At 37.0% G+C, this 24,173-nt stretch overlaps 1 pseudogene; it reads left to right on the top strand.

Moving 5' to 3' along the window:
* Positions 1–110: 110 nt before the first annotated feature.
* LOC129899767 (uncharacterized) lies at positions 111–23,277 on the top strand (annotated as a pseudogene).
* Positions 23,278–24,173: the final 896 nt, after the last annotated feature.

Raw genomic sequence — 24,173 nt, 5'->3', positions numbered from 1 at the left:
CAAGCTTTTTAGCATCGATTTGCAGTAAGTAAAAATCATCCTTAACATTCAAGAAAAAGTTCAGCAAAGTTGGTTGAACCTGGTCGAGCTTACTGAGATTTATAAAGCCAATGGTTCGATCAAGGTCCCTGCCAAAAGTGCTGCCTGTTTTCTGCAGCAATTCCCACTCCTCCATCGTACTGATGCGGTAAATGAAATTCTTCACTTCCATCCACTACTTCTCTCTCAATCATCTCTAGAACGTTGAAATCTGAATTTCACCAACTTCCAAGTTGGCGACAAGTTACTATGACTGATATTGCTCTTCATTCTTACAGAAATTTATTGTATCAATATGATTATTATCGTCATCCTTCTTCTAGAAACTTACATTCTTCCCTCTACTCTTTTTAATTAATTGTAGACAATCAAAGTTCTATTTCAAATAAGCTCACTTAAATTTTGTTGAGTTCGGGACACACTTCCAACTACCAGACACACAACACGTTCGAGATTATCTTGGATCAAGCTAATAAATTGTATCGATATCGTCGTAGCAGGCTCCACGATCATTTCAAAAAATATGCCACAAAAGAGGAGAGCTTGCAGAATATGCCAGTAGAGGTAAATGAAGTTGAATGGAAATTCTTGGTCGAGTATTTCAATTCAGATTCTTTTAAGGTAATGAGGATTACATCAGAATTAAACGAATTTAATAATATTGTTATTTACTTTATTATTTTTATTGTTATAATTAAATTAAAAACATTTATAAGTTCAAATTTAATGCAGAAAATGAGTGAAAAAATCAAAGCTAATAAAGCAATAAAAAAAATACCTCATATTTGCGGCAGAAAATCCTTCCAGGCCGTATCTTTTGAAAAGGTGATGAAATATTTTTTTATTTTTGTGAATTTCAATCATTCTTTATTCAACTTCATTATTTGATTTGTTTTTTAGAAAGATATAAAGACCGAAAAAGAGCCAAATTTTCAAAAACTTTGGGAATTGACTCACATGAAGAACGGACATTGGGTTAATGATGCATCTTCTGAACTGAATGTACATGAATAACTCTTATCTTTATTCTTAGAATATAGATTTATTTAATCATTATATTAAAAGCTTAATCTTGTATTTTGCAGGAAAAGGTGAAAGAAATTGTTGCTGAACAAATTCAAGAAAATGAAGAGAAAACTGCTGTGGATCCTGCCGCTAATGCTGCATTTGTGAGAATTATGGGAGAAAAGTCGGGATATTATTGTGGTCAAAGCTTAGGAATTAAGTAAAGCAGGAGATCTATGAGTGAAATTAAAGAGCAACTACGAGCACAACAAAAAGAGACTGAAGAAGAACGTCGTAAACATGAGAGTGTTGAAGACAAGCTAATTGAAGTAACAAAGAAGCCTGAAGAGGAGAAAACAAATCAAGAAGTCATGGAAGCCCGTCTAGTGCGTGACCAAAAAATGTTAAAAGAGGGCATGAAGGCGCTAGTATCCCATATGAACATTTCTAAGGTATGTACTGCTAATGATTAAATTTCTTACTTTTGATCCTAAGAGTATTTTGATTAAACTACCATGTTATTCTTAATAAATTTGTCTTGGTTTTTTTGATTTTATAAAATAATTTCTCTTTCTTAGTTCAATCAGGTTTGAACTCCTTAGTTTTTCTATGTTTAACAGTGGTCTTCCGTCTGCAATTCTCAATATTATCACTAATTCAAGTGATTCAGAAGTTGGAAGTCCTACAAGTCTTATGGATGACATCGGGGTAAGTAAATTTATATTCTTTCTTTCAATGAGGCAGTCCTAAGTCTGACTTTGTAAATAAGTAACACATCTTTGTTTAAAGTATTGCTAGTTAACCAGTCACCACAAATTTATCAATTTATACTTGATCATGTATAAGCTCTTTCACTTAGTGCTGATTTTAGATGATGGGCGGTCTATATGCTTTATGCATTCATTGTCCCTTCTGCCCTCTGTTTGTCTGTTCCTCGTGCTCGTCTTATCTTTGCCAAAACCATTTTCATGTAAACTTCGGTGGGACTAGTTTGTTGGGTTTAATTGATAGTTTGAATAGGAAATTGAGGGAAAAAGAAGTGGAGGAAAAATGATCTGTTCTCTCTTGCTTTATTAAATAAGCTTTGGTCCCACATAGGTGGTGGAAAGGAAAAATCTCTTACTTAAAAGTAGAAGCACTCCTTCATGTTGCTAAAGGGTCAAGAAGAGGGTCTCCCCTCGCGCTGTCGTCGTCGTCGCTCGGCTCCGCTTCGGCTACGGCTTCGGCTACGGCTTCGGCTCTCCATTTTTCCAATGGATTTTTGAAAGGTTGTAACCTTGTCCGAAAAGTTGCAAACTTTTTCTCAACAGACAAATATTTTCCCAACAGGTGCCTTTTCTTAAAAGGTGTAAACAGTCTATATATATCTGTTAATCCTCAGAATGTTCCATACGAAATTTATGAAATAACATCTTCTTCTTCTTTCTGCACTTCCTAAAACTCGTGTGATATACAACCTTCAAGTGGTTCGCAGTCACCAAAATTTGCAGTACCTCTATTTTGGTGAGTAAATCGTTCTATCTTGGGAGGGAAAATTCCAAAAACCTCAGGTACGTTGAGGGGAATAATTTTCTTAAGGACACAATGTGCATTCAGTAAGCTCGATTTTGTTCTTGCATTAATTTTTCAGATTCTGTGTTTTATTATTTTCAGTAGTTGTTGTTACTGTTTTAATATTTACAATACAGTTTACTAACAAACTTAAAGAAATAATTGTAATTTTTGATTTTCTGATTAAACTGTATTCTATTTTTGGAGACTAAAACCTGTGTGGTTTTCTACTCCGTATGAAATAAATGTTCTGACTTGAAAAGTATAAAAACTTCGTTGGAATATTAAAGTTCATACTTGTACAATGATTTGAAGAGTATAAAAACTTCATCATTGTTTTTGTAAAAGGTCTGATATTCTGAAATATTAAGACAGTTTGTATATTTTGACAGTGAAAAAAAATGACAAGTGATACTGCTACTACTTCTGCGACTGTTGCTGCAACAAGCCGCACTTCTGTACCACCGGCAGAAAAACCAGGAAAATTTTCTAGAGCCAACTTCAAAGGATGGCAGCAAAGGGTGTTCTTTTGGCTTACCACTCTTGGTATGCAGAAGTTCACCAACGAAGACCCTCCTGTGCCTGCTTCTGATATGCCGGCCAATGAAAAATTTATGATTACTGAGGCATGGACACAGGTAGATTTTCTATGCAAGGGCTACATCCTAAGTGCTTTGGATGATGATTTGTACAATGTCTACAGTGCTGTGAAAACTTCTAAAGAATTGTGGGATGCACTTGAGAAGAAGTACAAAACTGAAGACGCATGCTTTAAAAGAATTTGTGGTTGCTAAGTTCCTAGACTATAAAATGATAGATAGCAGAACTGTTGGAACCCAAGTTCAAGAACTACAACTTATTTTTCATGACCTTATTGCTGAAGGTATGGTAGTTAATGAAGCATTTCAAGTGGTTGCGATAATAGAAAAGTTGCCTCCTTCGTGGAGAGATTTTAAAAATTATCTAAAGCACAAGCGCAAGGAAATGAAGTTGGAAGATCTTGTGATTCGTCTCAAGATTGAGGAAGATAACAAAATAGCAGAAAAGAAGTCGCGTGGAAATTCAACAATTATGGGAGCAAATATCGTTGAAGATGCTTCTCCAAAGAATAAGAAAAAGAAATAACCTTTTGGAAAGAATCAGGAGCAGAACAAGAAAAAGTTTAAGGGCAATTGTTATAATTGTGGGAAAGTTGGCCACAAAGCTCCAGATTGTCGTCTTCCGAAAAAGGACAAGAGAAAGGGACAAGCCAATATGGTAGAAAATAAAGAAGGTATAGATGATCTATGCGCAATGCTATCAGAATGCAACCTAGTAGGTAATCCCAAAGAATGGTGGCTTGATTCGGGAGCTACTTCGCATGTGTGTGTAGTCCGAGAAGCCTTCTCTACTTATTCCCCTACAACACCTGATGCGACAATCTATATGGGAAATTCTTCAACTGCTAAGGTTGAAGGATATGGAAGAGTATTTCTGAAAATGACATCCGGCAAGGTGGTGACGCTGAACAAAGTTCATCATGTTCCAGAAATGCGAAAGAAATTGGTGTCTGCCGGTCTTCTTATCAAGAATGGATTCAAGTGTGTTCTAGTTTCAGACAAAGTAGTTATCAGTAAGATTGAAATGTATCTAGAAAAAGGCTACCTCACTAAGGGTCTTTTCAAACTAAATGTAATAGTTATTGATGATAATAAAGTTCAAGCTTCTTCTTACTTACTTGAGTCAAATAATTTATGGCATTCACATTTAGGAAATGTCAATCATAAAACCTTGCGAAAACTGATTAACTTAAATATATTGCCTAACTTTGATTGCAATAAATCAAAATGTCAAGTATGTGTTGAATCTAAGTATGCTAAGCATCCTTATAAATCTATTGAAAAAATTCTAGTCCCTTAGAAATGATTCACACAGACATTAGTGATATGAAGTTTACACCAACTCGTGGTGGAAAGAAGTATTTTATAACTTTTATTAACGATTGCACTCGATATTGTTATATGTATTTGCTTAATAGTAAGAATGAAGCAATTGATGCATTTAAGCAATACAAGAACGAAGTTGAAAATCAATTGAATAAAAAGATAAAAATGATTAGAAGTGATAGGGGTGGAGAATACGAATCTCCTTTTGAAGAGATATGTTTAGAATATGGAATTATTTATCAAACTACTGCCCCTTACATACCACAATCAAATGGAATTGCGGAAAGAAAAAATCAAACATTAAAAGAAATGATGAATGCTTTATTAATAAGTTCCGGTTTACCGCAGAACTTGTGGGGGGAAACTATCCTTACAGCTAATAGAATACTCAACAGAGTGCCTCACAACAAAACACAATCTATTCCATATGAACTATGGAAAGAAAGAAAATCCAACTTGAAATATTTCAAAGTGTGGGGGTGTTTAGTAAAGGTCCAAGTTTCTTTACCCAAAAGGGTAAAAATCATACCAAAAACCGTGGATTATATTTTTATTGGCTATGCTACAAACAGTAAAGCTTGTCGATTTTTGGTTCACAAATCGGACAATCCTGAAATTCATGTTAATATGGTAATTGAATCAGATAATGCTGAATTCTTTGAAAATATTTATCCGTATAAAACCAACCAAATGTGAGTCCTCAAGTGAAAGAACTAAACGACTGCGAGAAGAACCAAAGGAAAGTAAACCAACCGAAGAAGATCCAAGGTATAGCAAACGTCAAAGGATATCTATTTCCTTTGGACCAGATTTTGTGACATTCTTGCTTGAAAATGAACGTCAAACATTTAAAGCTGCAATGTCTTCTTCTGATTCAGCATTTTGGAAAGAGGCAATCAATAGTGAGATTCAATCAATTTTGAATAACCATACATGGGAATTGGTTGATCTTCCTCCTGGAAATAAACTTTTAGGATCAAAATAGATTTTTAAAAGGAAAATGAAAGCTGATGGCACTATTGATAAATATAAGGCAAGACTTGTGGTCAAAGGTTATAGACAAAAAGAAGGTCTTGATTACTTTAACACATACTCGCCGGTAACAAAGATAATATCTATTCGGGATGTTAGTGGCACTTGTAGCTATATATGGTCTTGAAATCCATCAAATGAATGTTAAGACGGCTTTCTTAAATGGAGAATTGGAGGAAAAGATTTACATGGAATAACCTGAGGATTTCGTAGTTCCAGGTAAAGAAAGAAAAGTGTACAAACTTGTTAAGTCACTTTATGGACTTAAACAAGCACCTAAACAATGGCATGTGAAATTTGACCAAACAATGTTGGCAAATGGATTTAAGATTAATGAGTGTGACAAATGTGTTTACATTAAAAATACTCCAAATCATGAAGTCATTGTTTGTTTATATGTTGATGACATGTTGATAATGAGTAAAGACATTGCCGATGTAAATGCTACGAAGCGTATGCTTGCTAGAAAATTTGACATGAAAGACTTAGGGGTTGCTGACTTGATCTTAGAAATTAGGATTCATAAAACTCTACAAGGTCTAGCATTATCACAGTCACATTATATTGAAATCATTCTTGATAAGTTCAAGTATTTAAATTTTAATGTTGCAAAAACTCCAATTGATGTAACTTTTGCACTTCAAAAGAATGAAGGTAAAAGTGACTCACAATTGGACTATGCATGAATTTTGGGAAGTTTGATGTATATTATAAATTGTACACGACCAGATATAGCATGTGCTATTAGCAAGTTGAGTTGATTCACGAATAATCCCAATCAAACTCATTGGATGGCAATGAAACGAGTCTTGGGGTATTTGAAACACACCCAAAACTATGTTTTGCATTATAATAAATATCCCGCAGTAATTGAGGGATATAGTGATGCAAACTGGATCATCTGAAGTTAAATCCATAAGTGGATATATTTTCACCGTTGGTAAAGGAGCAGTGTCTTGGAAATCATCAAAACAGACATGCATCGCCCGCTCTATAATAGAGTCTGAATTTATAGCTTTAGACAAGGCTGGTGAAGAAGCTGAATGGCTCCAAAATTTTTTGGAAGATATTCCATTTTGGCCCAAACCTTTGGCACCCATATGTATACATTGTTATAGCCAAGAGGCATTAGAGAGGGCAGGAAGCGTTATGTATAACGGAAAATCCCATCACATTCGACGGCGATACAATACTGTTAGACAACTAATCTCTAGTGGTGTTATCACTATTGACTACGTAAAGTCAAGAGATAACGTATCGGATCCACTAACAAAAGGCCTATCTAGAGAGGCTGTTGAAAGATCATCGAGGGGAATGGGGCTAAGGCCTAAGACAAGTCATCATGGCGGTAACTCTACCTAGTAGACTGGAGATCCCAAGAACTAGGTTCAAAGAGATCTAATAAAGTTATGATTGGCGGTTCAACATTTTCAAATAACTCAACTCATTCTCGTGATGATGACAATGTTCAGAAACAAAGGATAAAAGCTTAAGGCTTTTTAATGAGTTAATAAAGCATTAAAGGTTTTTTAATAATTATCTAAGTCTGGCGAAAAATGACTAGATAGTGTATCTATAGGACTACACGTTTAGAAATCACCTATGTGAATGTGAAGTATAAGCCACTTCAAGGGGAATGAGGGTAAAGGCCCATTCTCTATGCATTCACAAAACCAGGCAGTGTTCATGGCTGAAACGAACACAACCGTGAGAACCATAGATGGTTGATGATTAATTGTGTGACTTATGTTTTCTAGTTATACAACAAAGTTCGACGGTTCAAAGATATCGCATCTACCAATTGATCGACTATATCCTATATAAGTTCACTATGAAAAGTTCAAAGGGAAACTTACTTATCCAGATGCAATTAATTTTTGCTTATATATCACACACTTATCCGTGCATTCTTTTATCTTGAAGACATTCCCCATTCATGTGGGGGATTGTTGGGTTTAATTAATAGTTTGAATAGGAAATTGAGGGGGAAAAGGTGGAGGAAAAATGATTTATTCTCTCTTGCTTTATTAAATAAGTTTTGGTCCCACATAGGTGTTAGAAAGGAAAGGTTTTCTACTTAAAAGTAGAAACACTCCTTCATGTTGCTAAAGGGTCAAGAAGAGGGTCTCCCCTCGCGCCGTCGTCGTCGTTGCTTGATCAGCTCGGCTCGGCTACGGCTACGGCTTCGGCTTCGGCTTCGGCTTCGGATTTGGATTTGGATTTGGATTTGGATTTGGATTTGGATTTGAATTTGGTCAATTGATATGATTGATTGATAATCTTTTTGGACCAAATTTCCTTTAAATTTTAATTAATTAATATTATTTATTTATTTAATTAATTAAGTGAAAAAATCCTGACCCGTGACCCGCGACCCGTTTCTTTTCCGGATTAATTTAAAAATATTTCCCTCCATTTTTCAACGGATTTTTGAAAGGTTGCAACCTTGTCCGAAAAGTTGCAAACCTTTTCTCAACAGACAAATTTTTTCCCAACAGGTGTCTTTTCTTAAAAAGTGTAAACAGTCTATATATATCTGTGAATCCTTAGAATGTTCCATACGAAATTTTTGAAATAACATCTTTTTCTTCTTCTTCTTCTTTCTGCACTTCCTAAAACTCGTGTGATGTACAGCCTTCAAGTGTTTCGCAGTCACCAGAATTTGCAGTACCTCTATTTTGGTGAGTAAATCGTTCTATCCTGGGAGGAAAAATTCCAAAAACCTCAGGTACGTTGAGGGGAATAATTTCCTTAAGGACACACTGTGCATTCAGTGGGCTCGATTTTGTTCTTGCATTAATTTTTCAGATTCTGTGTTTTATTACTTTCAGTAGCTGTTGTTACTGTTTTAATATTTACAATACAATTTACTAACATAGTTTGTTATATTGTGATGCCAACGTCAATTCTCATAAGGAATAGTAAATAAAGCTTCCATGAAATATGAAAAATGTGATATTGACACTTTGATACCAATATTCAGAAGTAATACAAAATGTCAATAATCATTTTTAGATTCCATTGCTATTTGGTTCAAACTATAGTGCAGTATCTTCCAACTGTAACTAGAAGCTACAGGTATATATAGATCCAATCTGCTTCTAGCTTGAGGCCTTTTCTTTTATATCCATATGTGGTGTGTGTTTGTGGTTGTTGTAGTCCTAAGGCATATCAGGAATATAATTGTAAGTTTATTATAAGAGACTTTTTAACGGACGATTAGTTAGAGTTTATTCATGTGATACAAGTCTTATATTTCTTAGGTTGATTCTTTCGAAAATAACTGATTTAATTTTCAAGTTGTTGTGTTATCTTTATTTGGTGACTACAATGCAAAATATGAGGAAGTGTTTAGATTCTTGATATTTTCAATGATGGGCTTTAGGTTCTACAGTGACTCGTTCCTTTCGATAAGAAAATCTAGTTCCAATATATTAATCTTCTTTATGCCTTACAATTGGAGACCAGCCTTCCAAGCTAAAGCTCTGTCGTATTGTTTGTTTGAATGATAAAGGAAACCGAAAATGCAGCCTTTTATTTTTTTATCTGTTTATTTTCAATGACATAAGTATATGATTGTTATTGTTAGTTATACTTCTATAATTTCAGATGTATTGTTCTCTAACAAATCAATTAGTAGTGCTCATTTGGTAGTCAAAAGAACAGATTTGAAGCATTCTCTTTCAATTATGAATAGTTATTGAAAAGATGATTTAATTGGCCGGTGATTTTTCTTTTCCCAATTATATCTTGTGCCTATATTACATGAATTCGTGTGGTCACTATTGAGTCTTATTTCCCTTCTTAGTCGAAGGTCTGTTTAAAATAGTTTCTCTACCCCCAACAAAGATGGGGCTAAGATTCTATATATTTTATTCTCTTCCTACCCCATTTATGAAATTACATTGAATATATTATTTTCGTAGATTTCTTTTATCAAAATGTAATTATATTTATCTTCTTTTGTAGGATGAACATGCTTAGACCAACAATATGATTCATGCACAAGCTATCAGAGGAACATTTACTTGTTAAGTTACTTGTAGATTAGTACGACTTAAATGATATTGCTATATGTTATATTTTTATTCATTTTGTAAGTAAGACGTACTATTTAGGAATCTTTAGTTTTTTAAAGTCTAAATATCTAGTGCATCAGTTCTATGTATTGATGGTTGGTACTATATATGTGTGTGTGTTAATTTATGTATACATTCATGGATTTTATTATTTTTAAATGTGGATTGTATATGTAGTAACTACTAATAAGTTGCTGCTAAAGTTTTACAAGAACATTTGTTCACAAATATCTTAAATGTGGTAACTAATTGTAGACAAAATATAATCTATTGCCATAATAATAGTTGTTGCTAAAAGTCTTAGTAACCGATTGTTAATTCAGTCTTTTCTGTCCATTTTTTGCAACTACTAATTGTGTTGGGAAAAAAAATTAATTTCTTCTAACAAAAATTTTTGTTGCTAAAAATTTACATTAACCACAACCATGTACTTTTTTATCAACAAACTTCAATTTATGGCAATAACTTTTTTTGTTGCGTAAGTTAGCTTTTGGTAACAATATTTTTTTGTTGTTGCAAAACTTTTCCCAACAACGTGCAACAACTTTTTTTTGGTTGCTAAAAATACTTTTGGCAACAACATTGAATATATTGCAACAAAATATTTTATTGGCAAATCCCTTCTCCCTTGTAGTGATAATTTATTGAAATTTCTTCATCATTTTCAGGCGCCTTAACCTCTTCCAAGGTTTTATCAATTGTTATGTCTCCTCGCTCTTCTTGAGCAGGTTTTTTCATATCATGACCATCTTGATTGTTTGCTCATTTTATTTTTCGAGGATTATTATCTTTGGAATCGATCGGTCTACCATTTTTTAAATGTGATTTAGACTCATTTACATTATTTAATGGTCCTACTGGAACATCAACTCGAATTGGAGCATTAGCAGTTGGAATATGAGATTTAATAACTCTTGATAGGTCAGTGAATGCATCTGGCAGCTGATTTGCAATATTTTGCAAATGAATTATCTTTTAAACTTCCAGTTCACATGTATTTTATGAGGATCTAAATGAGATAGTGATAATGCATTCCAATCTATTTTTTTTTCAACTGCTTATTTTCTCCCCCTAATGCTGGGTATACTGATTCATCAAAATGACAATCAATAAATCTTATAATAAATAATTCTCCAGTCATAGGTTCCAAATATTTTATAATAGAAGGAAATTCATACACAACATATATCTCCAATCTTCTTTGAGGTCCCATCTTTGTGCATTGTGGTAGAGCAATTGAAACATATATTGCACATCCAAATATTCTAAGATGGGAAATGTTTGGATCTTGACCAAAATTCAATTATAATAGGGAGACTTTATGATAACTTGTGGGTCTGATCCGCACAAGACTTGCTGCATGCAAAATAGCATGACTCCATTATGAAATAAAAGGTTTTGTTTTCATAAGCATTGGTCTAGCAATTAATTGAAGACGTTTAATCAATGATTCTGCTAGACCATTTTGAGTATGAACATGACCAACCGGAAGCTCAACTGTTATCCCAGTGGACAAACAATAATCATTAAATGCTTGAGATGTGAACTCACCAATTATCAAGGCGAATTGTATTTATTGCATAATTTGAAAATTATGCTCTTAACTTAATTATTTGAGCAAGTAATCTCGCAAATGTCATATTACGAGTTGATAATAAGCACACATGTGACCATCTTGTAGATACATCTATTAAAATTATATAATATTTAAATGGTCCACATGATGGGTGAATGTGCCCACATATATCACTATTTTATGTTCGATAAGTGCTAGAGATTCAATTCTCACTTTGATTACTGATGCTCTAGTAATCAATTTGCCTTGAAAACATGCAGCACAAGAAAATTCTTTAAATTGAAGAATCTTTTGGTTCTTTAAAGTGTGTCCATTAGAACTCTCAATGTAACAATCCGAACCGTTATTAAGTTAGATTAAAAAGAAATCACAATAATTTGATTTGACTAGGTCCCACCACCCCGCCAGAGCAGAATGCTCCCGTCAACAAGGCACCGTCAAAGCATAAATAAGGCCGCAAGAGCAAGAAATCATGGGATAGAACTTAAGTCGAGAATTTTCTTATTTTTTCCACTTTTCCCAAGTTCATATTAAAGGTGAGGGTTTCTGCAAAAAAAATCTCTAAAAAGACTGTTCTTGAATGAAGAAGAGAAGGGGAGGGAATTGCGGCTTTTGGAAAGCTTCAAACCATGGAATTCAATCTGGTCTTGCTCATGGAACACCTGTGTCACGCCCCGGAAGAGTACCCTAGGCGTGGCCGACAATCGAAAGCCATTTCTGGCCTTAAAGCGAACCACCTGGTCCAGTCACATTTTCATTCATTCACATTCTATCAACGGAAGACTCAATCATAGGAATACTATCCATAATATAGGGCCAAAGACCAAACAACTATCAAATCAATAATCAGCTAGAATAAAACTAGTCAAACGAACGACGCATCATTCCCACACTCTAGTCTATGAAGCCTCTATTAACATTCTAGGAGGTGCCAATGACAAGTCCATGGCTACGAAAATTCAAAATAAGGGAAACAAATCAAAGCTTCAAGATAAGTCTCGGTATCCTCCGGAAACTGGAAGGACTCACCAACTAGCTGGAAATAAGTGGATCTTTAACGGTGCGCCGGTTGATGATCTCGAGTACCTGCCTCTGCATCATGAAATGATGCAGGCCAAATGGTGTCAGTACATGGAATGTACGAGTATGTAAAATGGCCGAATGAAACAAACATCAAGGAAGAATCAAATCAACTCGGAATGAAAGAACAACTCAATCATGTGTCCTGAGTCTAAACAGGGATATGATTTAGACAGGACCAACCACATACAATTCAATCTAATTCAACTCAGAGTACTATCAAGACATTTATGGGAGTTTCTCTTATCCGACAACCATCACTTATGAGCCCGTGATAGTACAATAAATCGACGTTGTTGCCGCATCCATTCATACTTTGCCAGGATATGAATGAATCAACCAATCATGGATCTAATTCAACCAAGTCCTATAATTTTAGGACAATAATTTTGGAGAAGCATCCGACTTTAACGGTTCAATTCCCTCCTACGTTTGGCGACGTAGTTATTGGATTCGAGTTATTACTTACTCTTACCCAATTTGGTGCTTGATAATCCTCCCAAGACTCAATGCTCATAAAACTTCATCCAATCAACTCAATCAAATCATATCGACAAGTCTCATTTACAACCTTGTCAACTCATCAACTCCATCACAATCAAACCTCTCCCAATCATACTATTTGATCAATCCCAATCATATCTTTCAAAAGTAGATTAAATATGCATATATAACAACATACAAACCTATCCAATCATTCCTCTATTCATTTAACAAATCTTTTGAGACTCATCACAACTCCAAGGTTTTAAATCAATAATTCAAGATAAGCAACAAATTTAAGAAAATTAACATTCTTTATCATAATCAACATAGTTAAGAAATTAACAATATATGATCGACCTCTCATCTCAATCAACTCATACCAATATGTAGCACATCACTTTCTTGACTCCACAACATCAACGTAATAGAAATTAGGGTAATAGATGAAAATGACCTATATGGACCTAACTCTATCAATAAACTTCATTCTTATGAACAATCAATCTCAAAGAAGATGTAGGGCACATGAGTGGACTCTACCCATGCTTTGAATAGCCTTACGTACCTTGGTGAAGACTTTGAAGAAACCTTGATGTTAGGTCTTCAATGGAAGGCTTGAATCTTTAAAGTTTTTGAAGGCCATATTTGTTGGAGAAAGATTTGAAGGAGAAGAGAGAGAATTTCTAGGGCTTTTAGAGAGAGAGAGGAACTGAAAAATGGTCCAAAAATGTCCAAGGCTAGTGTGTATATATAATTTGGGAAATGCCCAATTTGCCCTTTCTTCGAAAATCTGGAAAAATGGCTAAAACACTCTTGGCGCGATAGTGGCGCATCATGCCACTGCGGTGCCAAGTCGAATATAGGCTTAAAACCTACACATTTGATAGTGGCGCATCGCGCCAAGGACCAAACTACTGAGGTTGTTTTATGGCGCGATAGTGGCGCGTCGCGCCCTTACAGCGCCAAGCTTATATTTTCTGGGTTCTGGAAAATAGGCTTAAAAATCTTGCACATCTCCTAATGGTGCATCACGCCGGGGACTAAATTACTGAGGCTTATTCCTGGCGCGATAGTGGCGCATCGCGCCACTGCGGCGCCAAGCTCAGGTTTCCAGCAGTTGCCACACAGGCCTGAAATTCCTACAGTACTAGTCCATCTTAGGAGAGTTATAACTTTTGACTTCGAACTCCAAAAATTACAATCTTGGAGGAGATGGAAAGAAGATTCGGAGACCTTTAATTTAATAGGTCATGGGCCACCCAGATCATCTTATTTCAAAAGTTATGGTCGCTAGAAGTAGACCCCTTATATGAACTCGTTCTAAAACTTAGCCAAGACGAATTCTTTGGGCTTAGCTTGGTTCTAGGGATCCTTTATAACCACACATCACCTCTAGCTCTTCAATTACTTGGGAACTCATCCTAACACATGCATACACTTCACAATAGTCGGGTTTGATCCTATACGTAAACGAAGAAGGGTTCGAATCCTAGTGAAGAATTTTGGGGGGTGTTACATTATCTCCCCCTTGGGATCATTTGTTCTCGAATGACGAGTAAACCAAGGATGGACTCGGGGTACAAATCACAATCAGAATTCAGTCATGCAACCAGTCAAATTCTCAAAATAATTACTATCCAAACTCAAAATGCACAAACGAATTCAAGTCAAGAAAATGGACATTACCTTCAATATTCTCATCGGTAGGCACGAATAGATGCGGGTATTTAGATTTCATATCTTCCTCCGCCTCCCATGTGGCTTCCTTAACAAATTGATTTCTCCACAGGACTTTGACTGAGGCGATCTCTTTGTTCCTCAATTTGCGAATTTGATGATCAAGAATTTGGATCGGAACCTCTTCATAGGACAAGCTATCCTTAACTCCAATACTATCAATGGGGACTACCAACGAGGGATCGCCCAAGCACTTCTTCAACATCGATACATGGAATACAGGATGAATGGCGGCTAGCTTCGAAGGTAACTCCAATTCATAAACGACACTCCCTATCATCCGCACAACCTGGTAAGGACCAATGTATTGAGGACTAAGCTTTCCCTTCCTTCCAAACCTCATGACGCCCTTCATGGGTGACACTTTCAAGTATACCCAATCATCCACCTCAAACTCTAAGTCTCTTCTCCTCACATCGGTGTAAGATTTTTGATGGCTTTGGGTTGTCTTTAGCCTATCTTGAATAACTCTCACCTTCTCCATAGCTTGGTGAACAAAATCAGGCCCAATCAACTCAGTTTCACCAACTTCAAACCACCCAATTGGTGATCTATACCTCCTCCCATACAAAGATTCATAAGGAGCTATTTGAATGCTTGCATGATAGCTATTATTATATGCAAACTCTATGAGAGGTAAGTGATCATCCCAATTTCCTTTGAGGTCAAGTACACATGCCCTCAACATATCCTCCAATGTCTGGATGGTGCGCTCTGCTTGGCCATCTGTCTAGGGATGAAAGGTCGTACTAAGATTCACCTTTGAACCCAGTCTCTTCTGGAAGGATTTCCAAAATTGGGAAGTGAACTGAGATCCTCTGTCTGAGATGATAGACAAGGGGATCCCATGTAATCTGACGATCTCCTGAATGTATAATTTTGCATAATCTTTTGCGGTGTCAGTAGTCTTAACTGCCAAGAAGTGAGCTGATTTTGTCATCCTATCCACAATCACACAAATCAAGTCATATTTCCTTTGAGACCTCGGCAAACCCGTAATAAAGTCCATGTTGATCATTTCCCACTTCCATTCCGGAATTTCTATGTTTTGAGTTAACCCACATGGCTTTTGATGCTTAACTTTAACCTGTTGTCAATTCGAACACTTGGAAACAAATGTCGCGATATCTCTCTGCATTCCACTCCACCAATAACCTTCCCTCAAGTCATGGTACATCTTTGTAGAGCCAGGGTGAATAGAGTATCTGGAACTATGCGCTTCGGCCATAATCCTCTCTCAAACATTATCGATATCTGGTACACATAATCTATTTTGGTACCTCAACACACTATCTCCCCCTTTGGTAAAAACCATCACCTCTTGCTTGTGAACAAATTCCTTCAACTAGAGAAGGATGGGATCTTGGTCTTGTTTCTCCTTTACCTCTGTCACAAGTGAGGATGCAGACCCATCCTGAATATTAACCCCTCCTTCATTGTTCTCTTCAAGACGAACTCCCAATCGAGCTAGTCTATGCACCTCTTTAGCCAATTCTTTCCTCCCCTCCTCTATATAGGAAGTACTACCCATAGACAACCTACTAAGAGCATCAGCAACAACATTAGCTTTACCTGGATGATAGAGGATGCTCATATCATAATATTTGAGTAGCTCGAGCCATCTCTTTTGCCTCAGATTGAGTTCCTTCTAGCTGAAGACGTATTGTAAACTCTTATGATCGGTGAACACATCAACATGCACTCCATACAAATAGTGATGCCAAATTTTAAGAGCAAATACCATAGCTGCCAGCTCAAGGTCATGAGTGGGGTAATTTCTCTCATGAATCTTAAGCTGTCTTGAAGCATAGGCTATCACCTTTCCCCTCTACATCAACACACAGCCCAAACCAACTCTAGACGCATCACAATAGATCACAAAATCCTCTGTTCCCTCGGGCAAAGTTAGAACAAGAGCAGTGGTTAGCTTGGTCTTCAATTTCAGGAAACTCTCCTCACAAGCATTGAACCATTGGAACTTAGCCTTCTTTTGGGTCAGCTTGGTCAATGGTGATGATATGGATGAGAATCCCTCTACAAACCTTCGATAATAGCCAGCCAAACCTAAGAAGCTTCTTATATCTGTCAGGGATGTAGGTCTGGGCTAATTTTTTACTGCCTCAATCTTCTGAGCATCAACCTGAATACCATTTCCAGATATAATGTGGCCTAGAAAAGCCACTGATGCAAGCCAAAATTCACATTTAGAGAACTTTACATATAATACCTGGTCTTTCAAAGTTTGCAAGACGACTCTAAGATGATAGGCGTGCTCCTCCTTATTCTTGGAGTAAACCAAAATATCATCTATGAATACAATCACAAACATATTAAGATATGGTTTAAATACTCGATTCATGAGATCCATGAAAGCTGCGGGGGCATTAGTCAACCCAAAGGACATAACCAAGAATTCAAAATGGCCATAACGGGTCCGAAAAGCTGTCTTTGGGATATCACACTCCCTCATCTTCAACTGATGGTAGCCTGATCTTAGGTCTATCTTTGAGAAACAGGTGGCACCCTGAAGTTGATCAAATAAGTCATCTATTCTGGGAAGAGGGTATTTATTCTTTTATGGTGACCTTGTTCAGCTGTCTGTAGTCAATACACATTCTAAGGAACCCATCTTTCTTTCGCACGAATAGGATAGGAGCACCCCATGGTGAGACACTCGGCCTAATGAATCCCTTATCTAACAAGTCCTTCAACTATTCTTTTAACTCTTTCAACTCAGCCAGAGCCATTCTATATGGAGGGATGGAGATAGGCTGGGTATCAGGAAAAACATCAATTCCAAAGTCGATCTCCCTATCGGGAGGGACTCCAGGCAGGTCTTCAGGAAAGACTTCGGGAAACTCATTGACAATCGAAACCGACTCAAGGGATGGAGACTCAACCTTGTCATCTTTCACTCGGACAATGTGATAAATACACCCTTTTGAGATTAGCTATCTATCCCTAAGGTATGAAATAAATTTACCCTTAGGCACTATAGGACTACCCTTCCACTCTATGATAGTCTCATTCGAGAATTTGAACTTGACAATCTAATTCTTACAATCAATAGAGACATAATAGACATAAAGCCAGTCCATGCCAAGGATCATATCAAATTCGACCATGTCCAACTCAACTAAGTCAGCCAAGGTATCCCTGTGATGGATTGACACAGTTCAATCTCTATAGACTTTCTCAGCTACGACAGAATCATCGACAGGAGTAGCTACGCAGAAAGGCTCACAAAGACATTCAGGAATTCTATTGAATTTACTTGCCACATAAGGAGTCACAAAAGATAGTGTGACACCCGGATCCATCAAAACATAATAGTCAAGAGAAAAGACTCGAATCATACCCGTCACGATGTTTGGGGAGTTCTCCTGATCTTGGCGACTATCTATGGCATATAGACGGTTTGTACCTCCACTTGTACCTGAAGTAGTGCTTCTCTGATTACCTCTTGCTGGTGGTGTGGTGATAGAATACTGGGCTCTGTTCCCCCATGTTGGACACTCCTTCTGAAAATGGTCAATTTGGCTGAATTTATAACAACCAACCCTTCCCGATCTGCACTCCTCCAAGTGGAGCTTACCGTACTTGCCGCATGGTGGCTTCCCTTATGAACCTTGACCTACGCTAGCCTGGGATTGAGAACCCTGGGGTCTAAAATTCTGGCAACTCTGTCCTTGCCGATCATACCTGTTCTGTGGCATAGGTGCACTAGCGGTAGATGAGGCATAGTTGGAAGGCCTCTTTTGGAAGAAGGACCTATTGCCCTTATTTTGCCTCTGTTCATTCTCATGCCCCGCTGATTTTGCCTTCTTGCTCCGATGATCCTCTCTGTCTTTCCTCTTCTCATCCTCTACCTATTGAGAGTACACCATTAATCTTGAAATATCCATGTCAGAGATAAACAATACTTCTTTGCACTCCTTCTTCACATGTCTTCCCAATCCGGAGATGAATTTTCTCATCTTCGACCTCACATCTGGGATCATCTCTAGAGCATATCTGAACAACTAGATGAACTTTAGATTATACTCCTTAACAGTCATACTTTCTTGTTTCAGATTCACAAATTCTTCCACCTTCGCTTCCCTCAATTCTCTGGGAAAGAAATGGTCAAGAAAGGCTCCCTCAAATTCATCCCACATAGCAGGTTCAGCATCCTCACATCTACCTTGTTCCCATTGGTTATACCAAATATTTTCCACATCTTTGAGTTGATAAGACACCAACTCAACCCCCTCGATCTCCGTAGCATGTATAGCTTTCAAGATCTTCCACATCTCATCAATAAAATTCTGGGGTTTTCATCAACCTTAGAATCCGTGAATGCCGGTGGATTTATTCTCAGAAAGTCTCTAATTCTGGTGGCAGCAGACGGCTCTTGAGAACTAGAGCTAAGAGTTGGCGAACTCTGGTTACCATTTCGGGCAGCCACTAGTTGAGTGAGCATAGCAATCGCTCCTCAAAAATCTGCTTCCAAAGTTGGTGCAGGCGGAGTAGTAGGCACTTGAGGTGCCTCCGCATACCTTGCAGGTCGGCCCCTAGCCCTCAATGGGCGTACCTTTGTCTTTGGCATCTCTGCATTATCAACATTTCTCTGGCTAGCAGTACATTTAAGAGGAATTATCTGTAACATATAAATGCATGAATTAAAAAGGAAATTTATAGAGTTTAACTCTATCGTAGAATTCAGAGTATGAAAGAAGTGAAATATTTTTTAATGTCTTATGGCCTCCTGATTATAAGTGTGGTGCATAACACACCCGTAAGCAAGACTCTACTAGGCACAGCTTTATAGACTCCCTAGGACTTTTGAACTCTGCGCTCTAATACCATATTTGTCACGCTCCGGAAGGGTACCCTAGGTGTGGTCGGCACTCGAAAGCCATTTATGGCCTTCAAGCAAACCACCCGGTCCAGTCACACTTTCATTCATTCATATTCTATCAGCGGAAGACTCAATCATAGAAATACTATCCATAATATAGGGTCAAAGGCCAAACAACTATCAAATTAATAATCAGCTAGAATAAAACTAGTCAAATGAATGACTCATCATTCCCACACTCTAGTCTATGAAGCCTCTATCAACAATCTAGGAGGTGCCAATGACAAGTCCTTGACTACCAAAAGTCAAAATGAGGGAAACAAATCAAAGCTGCAAGATAAGTCTCGGTATCCTTCGGAAACTTGAAGGACTCACCAACTAGTTGGAAGTAAGTGGATCTACAATGGTGCGCCGGTTGATGATCTTGAGTACCTGTCTCTGCATCATGAAATGATGCAGGCCAAATGGCGTCAGTACATGAAATGTACGAGTATATAAAATGGCCAAATGAAACAAACATCAAGGAAGAATCAAATCAACTCGGAATTTCAACTCAAGAGAAAGGACAACTCAATCAAGTGTCCTGAGTCTAAACAGGGATATGATTTAGACGGGACCAATCACATACAATTCAATCCAATTCAACTCAGAGTACTATCAAGACATCTATGGGAGTTTCTCTTATCCGACAACCATCACTTATGAGCCCGTGACAATACAACAAACCGACGTTGTTACCGCGTCCGTTCATACTTTGCCAGGGTATGAACGAATCAACCAATCATGGATTCAATCCAACCAAGTCCTATAATGTCAGGACAATAATTTTAGAGAAGCATCCGACTTTAACGGTTCAATCCCCTCTTACATTTGGCGACGTATTTATTGGATTCGAGTTATTACTTACTCTTACCTAATTCTGTGCTCGATAATCCTCCAAAGACTCAATTCTCATAAAACTTCATCCAATCAACTCAATCAAATCATATCGACAAGTCTCATTTACAACCTTGTCAACTCATCAACTCCATCACAATCAAACCTCTCCCAATCATACTATTTGATCAATCCCAATCATATCTTTCAAAAGTAGATTAAATATGCATATATAACAACATACAAACCTATCCAATCATTCCTCTATTCATTTAACAAATCTTTTGAGACTCATCACAACTCCAAGGTTTTAAATCAATAATTCAAGATAAGCAACAAATTTAAGAAAATTAACATTCTTTATCATAATCAACATAGTTAAGAAATTAACAATATATGATCGACCTCTCATCTCAATCAACTCATACCAATATGTAGCACATCACTTTCTTGACTCCACAACATCAACGTAATAGAAATTAGGGTAATAGATGAAAATGACCTATATGGACCTAACTCTATCAATAAACTTCATTCTTATGAACAATCAATCTCAAAGAAGATGTAGGGCACATGAGTGGACTCTACCCATGCTTTGAATAGCCTTACGTACCTTGGTGAAGACTTTGAAGAAACCTTGATGTTAGGTCTTCAATGGAAGGCTTGAATCTTTAAAGTTTTTGAAGGCCATATTTGTTGGAGAAAGATTTGAAGGAGAAGAGAAGGAATTTCTAGGGCTTTTAGAGAGAGAGAGGTACTGAAAAATGGTCCAAAAATGTCCAAGGCTAGTGTGTATATATAATTTGGGAAATATCCAATTTGTCCTTTCTTCAAAAATCTAGAAAAATGGCTAAAACACTCTTGGCACGATAGTGGCGCGTCATGCCACTGCGGTGCCAAGTCAAATATAGGCTTAAAACCTACACATTTGATAGTGGTGCGTCATTCCAAGGACCAAACTACTGAGGCTGTTTTATGGCACGATAGTGGCGCGTCGCGCCCTTACAGCGCCAAGCCTATATTTTCTGGGTTCTAGAAAATAGGCTTAAAAACCTTGCACATCTCCTAGTGGCGCACCGCGTCAGGGACCAAACTACTGAGGCTTGTTCTCGGCGCGATAGTGGCACGTCGCGCCACTGCGGCGCCAAGCCCAGGTTTCCAGCAGTTGCCACACAGGCCTAAAATTCCTACAGTACTAGTCCGTCTTAAGAGAGTTAAAACTTTTGACTCCGAACTCCAAAAATTACAATCATGGCGGCGATGGAAAGAAGACTCTAAGACCTTTAATTTAATAGGTCATGGTCCACCCATATCATCTTATTTCAAAAGATATGGTCGCTAGAAGTCGGCCCCTTATACGAACTCATTCTAAAACTTAGCCAAGACGAATTCTTTGGGCTTAGCTTGGTTCTAGGGATCCTTTATGACCCCACATCACCTCTAACGCTCTTCAATTACTTGGGAACTCATCCTAACTCATGCATACACTTCACAATAGTCAGGTTCGATCCTACATGTATACGAAGAAGGGTTCGAATCCTAGTGAAGAATTTTGGGGGGTGTTACAACCTAGAACCAATGATTTTAGCAGTGTTATCTCTCCACTAATGCTTGGATCCCAGGTAGGCTAGGCTTCTCTTTTCTGAGTAGTAAACATATACCTGTTGTATAATATAGAAGGAAAATTAATGAGAATTTCATATACTGAGCTGTGGGTCATGGATTACGAGCAGAGATCTGGTTATAATAGGGTCAAAATAGAATGTGACCTGGGTAGAAAGGTGTTGCGGTGAATTGATAAATCATTGGTTGTGATGTTTTGTGCAATTGGTTAGTTTATATCGGTCATAGAATCTCATATAGAAAAGTAAAACCAGCAGACCTTCAGGTTAGACCTGTAAAGTTTGATTGTGGGGACGTTGATTGCTCCCGAAATTATCTTAAATGTGTAATTGAGTTACCTATGAAATGCCTAAATGTTACGAATAAGGGTAACAAGTTAGATTTTATATATATGAGAAATAGCTGTCCTATTTTTGTGATGAACCTATTCTTAGTAGTATAAATGTTATGACTGTTGAATGTAATTGTGAAGGTGGTATGTGTGGATCGGGTGTCACATTCCGACAAGTTATATTTGGATTGGGTGTCATGTTCTGATACATATTTGGATAGGGTGTCACATTCCGACATGTTATATGACTGATTTGGTTCCCCTGAGAGGGCCAAGTATGTGTGTGTACATAATCCCATGAGAGGACCTGATGATATATTTATTTTCATGTGCTAGTAAGGTCAATGGTAGATGAGACATAGACTGAGAACTATAAAGAATTCTTGAGTTAAGGTGTGCTAAAATTAGAGGATTATGATCATAAATACACTTATTGGTGGGTAAGAGGATGGACCCTATTAGGCCTGGATATGATCTAAATGGTATAATCGTGTTTTGTATTGATACACTTAGAAGTAGAGGTTTCTAGTTGCCAGAGAGTGCTACCATTGTGATCTCCGTGAATGACTCAGGTAGGGATAGTATCTAGAACTCAAGTGAGGAGGAGAGTTTGGTTGTGAGACAGATATGCTTTATGTTGTAAGATAATTAGGCCAACTAGTGAGGGTTGGATGAAATCGTAGAATGGTTAAGGTTGCTAGGTGGTAACTATGGGGATGATGGAGTAACTGTAAGGTAGGTCCTTAACCCACAGTTTAAAGTTATGACTAGAGCGGTAGTGAAACCATGTTGTTTAGGGTGGTGAATACCCTAAGGTTGAGAACAAGGAGTGCACTTAATTGACTGGGGTGGCTAAATTAAGGATGTTTAAGTACTATGATATCTCTTACTTCTTGTTCATATATTATGCGGTGGGTATCATATTGAACGATGATTCCTACTAGTACGTGTTATTTGTACTGATACTACTCTTGTTATGCTACTTGGCATAGTCTGATTGCAAGTTCAGTTATGTTTCGCAGGTGAAGACGAAAGCGATCCTCCAGCAGCTTCTATTTTTCCCTTATCTTGGTGGAAGGTGGGTCATTGGTCTTTAATTTTATTTCTACTCTTAGTAGCTATTGTACCTGTTTAGACTAGTATCCTTGGAGTTTTTGTATAATTGAATAAACTGATCTTTAATAGAGTTTTCCTCTGAAATTTGGGTTAATTTTTCAAGTTTGTTTTAAATTCCGCAACTATTTTTATATAAGGGTTCTCCTACTTATGATGTATAGTGGGTGCCCGCACGGCCAGGTGGATTGAGTCGTGACACTCAATTATTTTGCGCATCATATTAGAACTGGATGACCCAACTGATCATGCCAAATAATAAAATCATTTGAGTTAGTAAACCTTAGGTTTACTATGACATGTGTTTCAACCATGCTAATACTTGTGAAGTATAATCCGGATGAAAGAGCGGATAACTTTTCAAGTATAAACTTCTTGCCCGACATCATTGGAGTAATGTAAAGATATTCATTCTTTTCATCATTTGTAGTCTCAATATATTAACCATTTTGACGAATGTCTTTGAAACTTAATAAGCTTCTTTGAGACTTACTACAATATAATGCTTTATTAATTGTTAAATTTGTTCCTCCAATAAGTACAACTTTAGCTTTTCCGGATCCTTCAATTAATCTTGTGCTATCGGATATTGTATTAACATTAGCTTTTTTCATAATCAAACAAGAGAAATATTTTATATCTCTCAAAACAGTGTGTGTTGTGGCACTATCAATAAGACACATATCATCATAATTGATTTTGGATCCAACCGATGGCTGGGAATTTCCATATTCTTCATAAATAAAAAGATACATTATAGAAAAAAGGCATAAATTCCCCCTTGAAGTTGTACCGAAAAGTCAGTTACACACTTAAATTATCATGGCTACCTATTACACACTTAAACTATTTAAAAGTAAAATTATTACACACTTGAACG

The sequence above is a fragment of the Solanum dulcamara genome, chromosome 8, assembly GCF_947179165.1.
Source record: "Solanum dulcamara chromosome 8, daSolDulc1.2, whole genome shotgun sequence".
NCBI classification, from domain to species: domain Eukaryota; kingdom Viridiplantae; phylum Streptophyta; class Magnoliopsida; order Solanales; family Solanaceae; genus Solanum; species Solanum dulcamara.
Note: the sequence above shows the minus strand (reverse complement) of the source record. Positions and strands in the feature narration are given on the sequence as shown.